Source organism: Helicoverpa zea, chromosome 31 (assembly GCF_022581195.2).
Source record: "Helicoverpa zea isolate HzStark_Cry1AcR chromosome 31, ilHelZeax1.1, whole genome shotgun sequence".
In the NCBI taxonomy this organism is placed as follows: Eukaryota; Metazoa; Arthropoda; class Insecta; order Lepidoptera; family Noctuidae; genus Helicoverpa; species Helicoverpa zea.
In genome coordinates, this window is record NC_061482.1 from 7048792 (window position 1) to 7060887 (window position 12096).

The window sequence follows — 12096 nt, forward strand, 5'->3', positions numbered from 1 at the left end:
ACGTGGGGCAATTTTGTATGGATTGTGATCCGTCTTCTTAGTAACCTAATTTCTCGAGAGATGTCCCATACTTAAGGGTTCTTCGAGCTGTTAAGATTTTTTCTGAGTTCATTTGATATATGGTCTGTATGTAGTCAGGAAACTACAGAACCCTACACTGAACGAGAGCCGACATACTCTCGGCTGGTTTTTATTAATTTTGGCATAGGGCACCATTAGACCCTCCCTAGACGATCAATTACATTGCGCAATAATTACGATGTTGTGCTAATTTATTGACGTTTGGATTAATAAATTAAAGACTGAGAAATGATTTTAGAATGATTTTAGTGATCATTTTAATTACACAATATTTTTATCGCCTTATTATATTTTAGTCGCCTTTGTAAGAAGTTTTTTTATGTGTAAAAAATGTGTTCACGTATCGTATAGCTTATAAATGCAATACTTTGAATAAAAAGGTAGTGGCTTATTTCCAAAAAAAAAAATCAAACCTTCCTAAAATTCAAATATATTTTTTCTTACTAAATTGAAACCTAATCATGACAAGACTTTTCTTGTTCTATGAAAAAGTTTCAATTCATATCTTCGCTGTATCAACATCAGTCCAACACGCTAATGAAAAAATACCCTAGACATTTTAGTCGAGTTTCAGAACCAACTAATAACTGTGTGTTAAAAAAATAAAATATTTTTTAATGTGGCAACATCTGTCGGTTCCCTCTTGTTTTTCTTCCGGCGCAACAACAACAACAGCGCAGGCGCGTGTTTGCAGTATTTAAAAACTTAATTTAAAACGCTTTAAAATGGCAAGAAGAAGAAAGAAGGGACGTAACCGATTTTTCACAAGAAGGAAAAAAAGAAAGGTTCCAATTGTAAAAGGTCAGTACTTAGTTAGTTCATACGATTTTCAGACTGATACTACTGACGCATCTTCACCACAAATAATATCTAACTTTTACTTCAATGTGTTCCTAATTTGAATCATACTATAATCAGTGAAGTTTCTTATGATTTTCACTGTATATAAGGACTAGCTGTATAAAAAAATTTATTTCTTGTTCGATAGATTTGCGAGTTTTTTTTCAGTTCACCCTCATTTGTGGTCTACAAATATATAACTTAATGTGTGTCTAATTTGAATTACACTACTGATTAGCTGTCGGGACACCTTTTTCACACACGGTCGGTTAGCCCCATGGTAAGTTATTATATAGTTAACTTGTGTTATGGGTGCTAACACAACTGATAAACTACATATAGCTACACATATACATATTTATAAATACATATTGTAACACCCAGACCACGGCCAACAAGCATGCTCATCACACAAACGTCGACCGAACCGGGAATCGAACCCGGGACCTCAGGTTCGGCAGTCCGGCATGGTGACCATTGCGCCATCGAGGTTGTCAAAATTAGCTACGTTTATTACGGTTTTCACCATAATTAAGGACTAGCTATATCAAAAATCAACCGTCTTACCACAAAAACTTTTTAACGTCAGTTTAAGACTTGTCCAATAAAATGTCAAATTATGACGTTGACATAAGGTTCATTTTGGAGCCATATTTTTTTTAGACAAGTGTAAAACAGTTGTTAAAGTTTTTGTAGTAAGGCCATATACGTTTTGTACGATCGATTTGCTATTTTTTTTTCAAATCACCCTCATTTGTGGTCTACAAGTATATAACTTTAATGTGTGCTCAATTTGAATTATACTACTGATTATATAGCTACGTTTATTACGATTTTCACTGTAATTCAGGACTAGTTGTATCAAAAATTTCACTTTTTGTTCGATCGATTTGCGATTTTTTTTTCAGTTCACCCTCATTTGTGGTCTACAGTGTTTACATCCATTTATTACGATTTTCACTGCAATTCAGGACTAGGTGTATCAAAAATTGTACATTTTGTACGATCGATTTGCGAGTTTTTTTTTTCTCGGCGCGTTGATGTCTTTTGTTTGCGTTCCAATTTATTCTAAATTCTAACGCGTTATAAGTTATAATTATAACTCACGCGTGTCATGTATGAAGGGCTCGTGGCTAAGTACCAACAGTACAGATCAATCGATTATAAGGTTAAGCAACGCTTGGCGCGGCCGGTCCGTGGATGGGTGACCAATGTCACGACGAGATCCGTCGAGTTTCAGAAGGCACGTTTAAATTATAGCTTTGAATGCTTGTTTGTCTTAACCGGTAGACATCAGCAAAAAGAATTAGATACCATGTAGTACAGGTTCTCACGGGTAACTAGATTTCATTAGGTCATACAGTCAATCGCCCCACATAATGTTGATAACCGAAGTGAACTGTAGCGGCGAACCTTAACCTGAGGCGGTTCTTACCTTACCTTACATTAGGCTAGACAGATACACAGACCACGCTACCAAAACATTTCTTACAAGGCATAATTTCACCAATAATAATATATAAGTTTCCTTTAAGCAACTGTTTATTACCAACTAGTTTTCCGCTCGCGGTTTATCCCGCGTCCCGAGATAACTGCTTCCCGTAGCCGGATGGTGACAACAATCCTATCCTATGTCCTTCTCCTGGCTCTAAACTACCTTCCTGCCAATTTTCAGCTAAATCGGTTCAGCCGTTCTTGAGTTATAAGTGGAGTAACTAACACCTCTTTTTTTATACATGTAGATTTGTACATTCAAACAAAGTCAAGTTGTTAAAAAACAGACAATTTGTTATAGGTTTAGTAGTTTCGGAGCCTTTAGGGTACAAACAAACAAAATAATGTTTCGATAAGTACATAATTATAAGTAGATATAAAGAGGCTGAATGCACCCAAAACACTATCTTTCTGAAATTTGAGAAATTTATCAATGTACGTTGATAAGGAATACAGTTATCTTGTTAGAAAATCATTTCAGAGGTAGTTTACAATTTTTTTGTACCCAGACAACTTTTCGAAAACGTGTTTTTATTAACAGGGTTCTCAGAAATATGTTCAAGATATGTCGCCGTCAAAAACTGTATAGATTGGCCAAAAAATTGTTTGAGACAAGCCAATTTCGGCATTCAGCCCCTTAACCGTCAAATCCGTAGCGGACCCCGATTGGGGTCTGAACATCAATGTCACCGTAAGCTCGGTTTAGACCCCAATCGGGGTCTGCGAATGAGTCATACACTTTCCTAATTATTTACGCTCATATTTATTTTCTTTCCAATCAAACCGTATTTGTGAGTACTAAATAAAATAACTAAATAAATTTAAACTATTTTGACGCATTCAAACCTTTCATATTTAGCATCCCTTTAGTAATATACCTTTTGAAAATCCAATCGTAATTACCGGGAATTCTGATCGAACTCGCCATGTTTGTTTACATTTGTTGTTTTTTTAAATTTGAAGACGCATAGACAAGATGGCGACGGTGATAGAAGTTTTGCATCGAATGATCCGATTCGTTAAAATAAAGAATCGATTTAATAATTTTATATTATTTGATATTATAATATTACTAAATTGCACTTTTGTATACTATAATCTAAAAATAAATTAGGAAAAGTAAAATGACTTTATTTATTTTGAAAAAATGCTAGAAAATCAGTGGTAGAAAATACGTTGTAGCCGGAATATTTTTTTTTTCGGTTTTTAGGATTTCTGAAGACCGCAAATTTTGAAGACTTATTTATTTTTTCGGGTGTTTTATGTACAGAATTCCTGTAGTCCTGCCAAACTTAATGGCGGTTCGTTACTTCCGACTTTTTAACTGAGCGGCAAAGCTATTTGACGAGAGCTGTAGTTAGGTGTAGTTATCGCAAAATTTTATGACGATTTTATTGTTTGAAAGGGCAAATAGGTAGTCGGAACTGCTACTCGCTGTTCATCGAAAGCTGGTCCAAGATGGAAGAAAGATGGCCGCCGCTGACTTATTTTTCTTTTCACAAATCTGTCAATACGGGTATCAAATAAATTGCATTGACTAGTAGAACAAGAAAGATTATTTTTGACCGACAAGCTATAAAGAAGCGCGGGGTCGCTACTCCCCGTCATCCGCCTCAGATCCCCAGAAGTCCTGCGGGATCATTAGGATCAAAAATATTAAGTCGATGCCTAGAGGAATGAAGCAATTTTTTTTCGCCACCAAAGGACAATGAGCGTTTTGATCTACCTCTCCTCTAGCATTAAGTAATACATCAATAGAAAGCTTATGTTATATAAAGTATTTTCTTGTACGGCGGCGATTGTCATTTGTTAGTATTTAGGGAGTTGGACCATGTTTAGTGAAATAATAACTATGTCTAAAATCTACTGTAGCTTCTTAGGTACTGACAATTTGTTAGAGGTATTTAAGTACGAAATGTTCGATTTAAAAAGGCCTTTCCAGTGATATATAATTAATTACTAGAGAAGGAATCTAAGGACTTGAAACTAACTATCGATAAAAAACCTTAAACATGTTCTAACATCTAAAGTACTAAGAATTGGTAAGTAGTATGTAAGTACAAAATGTAACGCTTAAAAAGACCTTTCAAATGATGTATGACTCATTACTAGAGGGGGAGTAGACCAACATTCAAACATCTCGCCCAATGTCCTTTACGCCGCGCAATGGTGGCTGAATCATTGTTGTGACTCACGCACACAAAAACCACGGTCTGCTCCGATAAAACTTTCCTGAAAGACCGTTGATGCTATCCCCGCACCCTGCGCGCCATTCCGGCGCGCCATCTGAATTTTATTCGAAATTTAAAATTCAAAGGACTTATGGGACACCCAGTATAAAAATTTTACCTATGCTAAAAACTTTCATAAAACTTTAATATTTTTTCTTCACAACAAAAACAAATTGAACCTATAATTTAAAATTAAGAAATAAAATTGAAATAAGTTTCTATTAAAAAATATATATAAAATTGGTATTCGATTATTTATAATAAACATCCGATTTAGGTATCGAATGCACACCGCTGATTGAAAAAAAAAAATTTACTCTGTTCCAAACTCTACTTGACTTTGATCTTGTAAATTGTTCATTTTTATTGTGTATTTTATGTACTGATTTTTTAGTTATGAATCATAAATAAGTGCACGAAATGTATTGCAACGGATTGAAAATGTTATAAATATGACGTTTGTGTTGTGTTTGAGAAAGTGATGCGATTATTTATTGGTAAGTTTTCACCAAATTTGAAATGCCTAACTTTTCGATAGACTTAGAAACACCGTAATTATTATCTATTTCTGAATTAACTGACCCCATTTGACCTTCGCACGTTGTTGTCAAATAAGTGAGCTCTAAAGTTATAGTTAAAATACTTCTGATCAGGCATTACGGACTTAGAATTTATGTGTTGAAAGTTAGTACAAATTTTTGAGTTCCATGTCGCGATTCAAAATATCCCGCCGAATCAACGGTAAAGTCATATGTCAAAACCTTGTCGAGCAGAGGGGTTAAGCCAAATATTTTGAACGCCAATTCGGTAGAATGTGTGAGATTCCATTTACATAAAAGACCTATGTATATTTGTACTACATTCTGACAAATAAACTTTTCTTTATTTCTTTCTTTCTTTCCTCTTTATACAATAGTATAGATTATTTACGATAACTTGGTCCAGGCGGGAAGTGGGACGTAGGCAGCGGGGGGGGGATTACAGGAGAGCGGAGGACGGTAAAATAATACATTGTTTCATTTCACGTTAAATCTTTTGAAATGTGAAAATCATTCCCAATACCTCGAACGTTTTTTTTATTGAAAATAATATAACAATATTTTTACAATTAAAAAGGACTTTGCATTTTCTCGGTACTGGGACAGAAATAAATTATATTATGTATGAAATGTTTTCAGGAATTTGAAATTGAATGTACTGAATCGAAAAGTTTTAGTAAATTCATTGTACGTGTGCAGTTCTGAGAACGTATTTTAGTTATTATTTGTGATGTGAATATAACTATGAATTTATATGTATGTTTTTAGGTACTTCTCGTTTGTGTAGTCATTAAAGTGTTGTTACCTGCTTTCAACATGTTTATACACGAAAGAGAAGTCTGGAAATATGCGCCTTAAACTGAATCGACCAGTCTGATCTTAAGTCTGATCTTTAGATTTCTGACTTGACTTTTCGTCTTCGCCATTATTTGCCAAGAGCATACCAGCTTTATTTCTATTTTCATTTCTGTCTTATCAATAACACTTGAAACGTAACACCAGTTACAACATTGAGAACAAAACGATACTAGCGCCGCGGTTTTCGGGCGCTGAACAATTTTTTTACGGCAGCTTTTAAAGCAGTTGTAATTATGAATGTTTTCAGTTTCTGCGACTTAATTATTGAATAATTACCTATAAAGTACAGCATTACGTCTTATGTTGAACTCTATGCTTCAGGATTTAGGGGGGGGGGGAGAATATAACGACTCGTTATCGATTTATTCCCCATACAATATTATCACATTAACTACACATATACACTTTCACTATTATTATAGAAAACTTCTCTATCTGGTCTTATATAAAAAACAAACGCGACGCTAAGAGCATTATTCCGAGACACATGAGGCTCAATAATAGTACTGCAACCGATGGCTTGAGCATTGCTGATTTATTCGCGGAGAACTTTGCTTCAGTTTATAGCCCTATCTCTAATATTGTACCGAACCCTACATACATCCATAACACCTGCAATAGCAACAACTTACATCATGTAACGCTATCTAAAACAAGCATACAGAGAAAACTTAAAAACTTGGATATAGCTAAGGGCTCGGGCTCTGATGGGATACCTCCGTTATTTATCAGGGAGTGTGCTGAACTTTTGTCAGAACCATTGTGTATGATTTTCAATCGGTCGTTGTCTGAAGGGATTTTTCCAAGGATCTGGAAGGAAGCCATCGTGATTCCAATTCTAAAATCAGGTGATAAAACTGATATTTGCAACTACAGGCCTATCAGTATATTGCCTACGTTAGCAAAGGTTTTTGAATCTCTTTTGTGTCCTATTTTGAACTGGCATATTAAAAGCTCAATAACGGAGCATCAGCATGGTTTCTTTAGAAACAGATCTACAGCGACAAACTTGGTTACCTTTGTCGAGAGAACTTTAGCCTATATGAGCAATGGTAAAGAAGTCGACGCTGTCTATAGTGATTTCAGCAAAGCTTTTGACAAGGTTGACCACGGTGTGTTGCTGCAAAAGCTCGAAACCACTTTCGGTGTTCACGGCCCACTTCTAAAATGGTTTGAGTCATACCTGGTTGGCCGAACCGCAAGAGTTGTAGTTAATGGACACTCATCCCGCAGCTTTGCACCTACATCTGGAGTACCACAGGGGTCTCATCTGGGCCCAGTACTATTCAACATGTTCATAGACGACATTAAACACTCTATACGTAACTCTCATTTTGAAATGTACGCCGACGATTTAAAGCTGTATAGGGTTGTTATGACCAAACATGATGAGTCACTCTTACAAGAGGATATTGATAGGCTCTGTGTGTGGTGTGAGAAGAACAGTATGATGATGAATGTTGCCAAGTGTTATCACGTAAAATTTTCACGTAAAAAACACAAATTTGATTCATCATACAAAATGAATAATCAAGTTTTAAGTAAAGTATCTGAAGTCAAAGATCTGGGTATAACCATTGATTCTGAAATGAAATTCAACACTCACACAGATCTTACGATTAACAAGAGCAACAGAATGCTAGCTTTTCTTAACCGTAGTACAAAACAATTTAGAAATTTGGCAGCACTCAAAACTTTGTTTTTCGCATTAGTTCGTAGTCATATAGAATATTGCTCCATCGTATGGTACCCAGTACATAAAATACACATTGAACGCATCGAAAGAATCCAAATAAAATTTATAAAAAGACTCTCTTATATAGCAGGTATAAAGAAAGCAATCAAAGACTACGAAGACAGACTAAAGCATTTCAAAATGAACTCTTTACACTGGCGTAGAAAGTTTGCGGGTCTTATGTTCTTGTTTAAAATATTAAATCAAAGAGTGGACTGCCCAACACTTCTGGCATCCATTAACATTAACATACCCCGAACGTCGGCTAGGCTGCATAACTATAAGCCCTTCGCTCCTAGTGGCCGTAAAACAAAGTATGGTAGTAACGCTCCTCTTACCTATATTCTCAGACATTGTAACGAAATTTTTCATGACTGTAACTTCGACATATTTTCAAACAGCCTCAATAGCTTTAAGAAATCTGTACTTACCCACATGTAGTTTTAATTTTAAGTTTATTTAATTTTAAGTTTATTTAATTTTAAGTCAATTATTTTTATTTTTTCATTCAATTTTATTCTGATAACATATAGATACATGAAATCAATATTATTTAATTTAATTTAATCAATTTAATTTAATGCATGATGTTATAATTCTAATTTACCAATTCATTATAATTTAAGCAACTAAGCATATTATTATTATTGTATTGTGAGAATCTTTTGTAATGTTGTGCTTACCTTTAATTTAGATACATGCAATGCTATCTTATATGTGAATGATGGATTACCATGAATGTCTGTGTGTGTATTTAGTTGGTTTGCCTTAAATAAATAAATAAATAAATAAAAAACTTACTAACTCTGTTACAGTTTCTTATTTAAGTCTGTCTGACTTACGTTGCACCGCGATACAAGATTTAGCTAAAATTGCACACCTCCATCTCTAACCCAACGCTAGGAGAAGGAGAATAGAATAAAATGTAAAATCCAACGCTGTCTATTTTCAAATAGTCAAATATATGTCACTAAATTGGGTCACAGACGCAGTGGCCTGCATCGCGGTACTAAACCTAATCAAACCTTGTTGAGCACCTTATTATCGCGTTATCCTGCTATCCGCTATTAAAGGTCAAAACAAACGGACTAGACAAAAATTTACAAAAGACAATTATTTTTCATCCCACCATCTCGGAAAGAGTAGTTTTACCCTTTGATATCTGAGCGCAAAAGCCGTTTTTATCCTCTAGAGCGGCAAAGTGATTTGAATTTAGAAAATCGTGTGCAATACTCCATTTGTGACAATCTTGATAAGACTTTTCAAACAAATACATGTTAAACAAATAAAATACTGCTTAAAATAATTATTCAATTAATTAAATAATTTTTATTATTGTTCTTACATAGATTTTTAACCTCGTTTCATTTTTAAACTGAGTTTTCAAATAAATGAACTTTAATAGGTACTTCTTTTTAATTTGATACTCATATGTGCGCGCCATTTTGTTTTTTTGCATTTAGTAATTTCCATGTAATTTCCTCGATGAAGTGGGATGAAATTATTATTTTTTATTGTTTTGAGGTCGATTTTAAACCTCATTAAATTTTTAAATTGAGTTTTTGCATAAATTAATTTTAATTGGTACATCTTTTTAATTTGCCACGTGTGACGTGCGTGCGTTCTTTTTTGAGTTTAGAAATTTCCTAGATGAGGTGGGATGAAAAGTCACGTGTTGCACTCACATTGAGCCCGCGGTTAAAAAGCAAACTTTGCACTCTTGTATAACATATAACTATTGTTTGATGCAACATGGTTATAACAAATTGTAAACCATTGACGTACCTATATATATAGAAACTTAGATATATATGTTTTAACACTTTTAACATGAATTCGGCATCATTACTGTAACGCGTTTGTTTTTTTTTTTCACTTTTGTTGGTAGTACCAAAATAGCAGTAAGTAGTTTGTTTGTACTAATGAAAGTAACCTTCTTAGATTCCTTCTGGTATTTTCTGTCTTTTTGGTGACTTGTCTTCTTTGAAAGTCAAGTTGACACTCGTCATTGGTGGACACATGTTTTCACATACAAACTTAAAATCTTGGTTTTGCACTTCTAAAGGAACAATCTAAAGAAAAATTTAGTTGAAGCTTATATTTAAAAATAATTTTATAAGTTTTTAACCAGTGGTTTACAATGTGCGTTGTTTTGAAAAAATGTTTTTGCTTTAACAGCCGTCGGGCTTAAAAAGAAAGGAAATATACGTGTAATTCAGCTTCATAATGAATTAGATCAGTTCCACATGCTGCTCGAACAATTCTAATGTACGATTACAGCGCTTTGTCCAAACGCATTCACGGTGCACTAGGCCGTATAGAAATGTACTACAAAACCCTTTTGTCCTGACTGACCGACGGATTGACGCACTGGCTAAACCACTGGTTGCAGACACTTAAAAGAAAAAAGCTTAGAAATGAGCCTTTGGCGACAATGGTATAGTATGCATTTAGCCATTGAGATTTTTGTATCTAAACCTTCGTAAGTTAGATGAAGCACATTTCGGTTATCCGCGCATTTGGTCGTGTAAAAGGATTTCATAGATGAGTGAGCGCGCGTATATTTTTTTTATAAACCTAAAATTTTCAGTTGGCATTTGAATACAATTTAGAGCGAGTACCATCAACATCGGAAGTGATTTTAGTATTCGCCATTTTTTTTGAGATAATTTTCTATTTACCCGTCAGACGAAGGGTAGTTTTAGGGTGTTCCTAAGATGTAGGCTTCAGATTACCTTTTGAACTACCTCGGTAAAAAGCAGTGCCAAAGTTTGTATGTGAAAACTTCTTAAGATTTCAATGTTAACAGTTGTCCGAGTACGATAAGCATTACGTTTTTATAAGGAGCAATAAGATGAACATACGAATAAATCCAACAAAGTATATTGACCTTCTTTTGAAAAGTAAGTAGTTGTTCCTTTTTTTTAGTACCTACCTTTGGTTTTGAAAATATTATTATTAAGGAGGTTAAAAAATATGATGGTGCAATAGTTTAGTTTTTTAACCTATATCTAGGCTGGTAGCTACGCCTTTGCATATCCTAACCAAATGACCAAATGTTTAGGGTTTATTCGGACTATTTACTAGATGGCTTATATGAGGTTTGCACAAAATCGGTCGAGCGGCTCTTCATTTATTTACATAGCGAAGCACGTATCGAGTTCCTAGTATTAATATAGATGTATATATATATTATGTTTGCGGTAACATTTCAATATGTTTGTTTGTTGATATATCTAGAATCAATCGCTACAAATGAACATATAACCGCCTAAATTAATTGCACTTTGATGTTGTCAAAGCGCAATGCTAGCTAGTTTGTACGTCTCGATGCAAACCGCTGAAACTGTCTGGCGATAATTGAAATTTAGCTTTGACATGTTATACTCAAGCCTTTGCTAGATCATGTGCATTCCCGGACTGTCACAAGTGTCTCGTCTAGTAAATCTATACTAATAAAATATAATTAAGAGGAAATCTCTGTTTGTTTGTTTGTACCCCGCTTTTCTTTTGAAATATGACTCAGACAGACATTACCTTTGAAAATATTATAAAAAAATAAAAGACTAATAAAAGAAACATATTATGGTGAGGCAAGCTGTTATTCCACTTTAAACTTATTTAATGGTTTTGATTCACCTACATTAAATGAATAAGTTGCAAATAGCAGAGTCTCTTATTACCAAATACCTAGATGCTCCGAAACTATTTTCTTCCCGGTTCTTCCAAATGAGACCCACACTTTGGAACCATGCAACTAGCTTGAAGTTTTGAGAGTGCTACTATGCGGCTGTTTGAAATAAAAAATATACTTTTTTGACTTTTTACTACTACTTTCTGTGGAACACAGTCTATATTTTATCCCGGTACGGGCAGTAATTCCCACGGAAGGCAAGCAAAACCGCGGGAAAACAGCCAGTTTAGTTACAATAATATGCGGTTACTCTTGTACAGATGATAAAACAACATGAAACGTCCAATACACTGCGGTGGTGGTTTGTTCTGTTCACAAATTATATTGGAGTTGAAATGTACGGACTTGTTGGTTTAGTGGGCCGATAGTTACTGGATCCACATTGTGACGTTTCTCATTAGCTTGCGCTTCATTAATTTGTCATCGGATGTAAAAATCCCATTTTTCACAGCAAACAGGGTTTAATGGTGTTATGCGCTGTCACATCAACGCCAGGATTTTGTTGAATGCACTGTCGGACAGATATCTTTTGTAATTTTTCTGTTTTTATTATACAATGCAATGTTTGTGTTGCACTGTGAAATGTTACCTTCGTAGTTGAAAACGACGGATTGAGAACCTTCT

At 34.6% G+C, this 12096-nt stretch overlaps 1 protein-coding gene across 1 annotated transcript in view; it reads left to right on the plus strand.

Annotated features, from left to right (window-relative positions):
• LOC124645039 (ecdysone-induced protein 78C-like) overlaps positions 1-12096 on the plus strand; it is a 71695-nt gene that overhangs the window by 43397 nt on the left and 16202 nt on the right. The window lies entirely within an intron of this gene.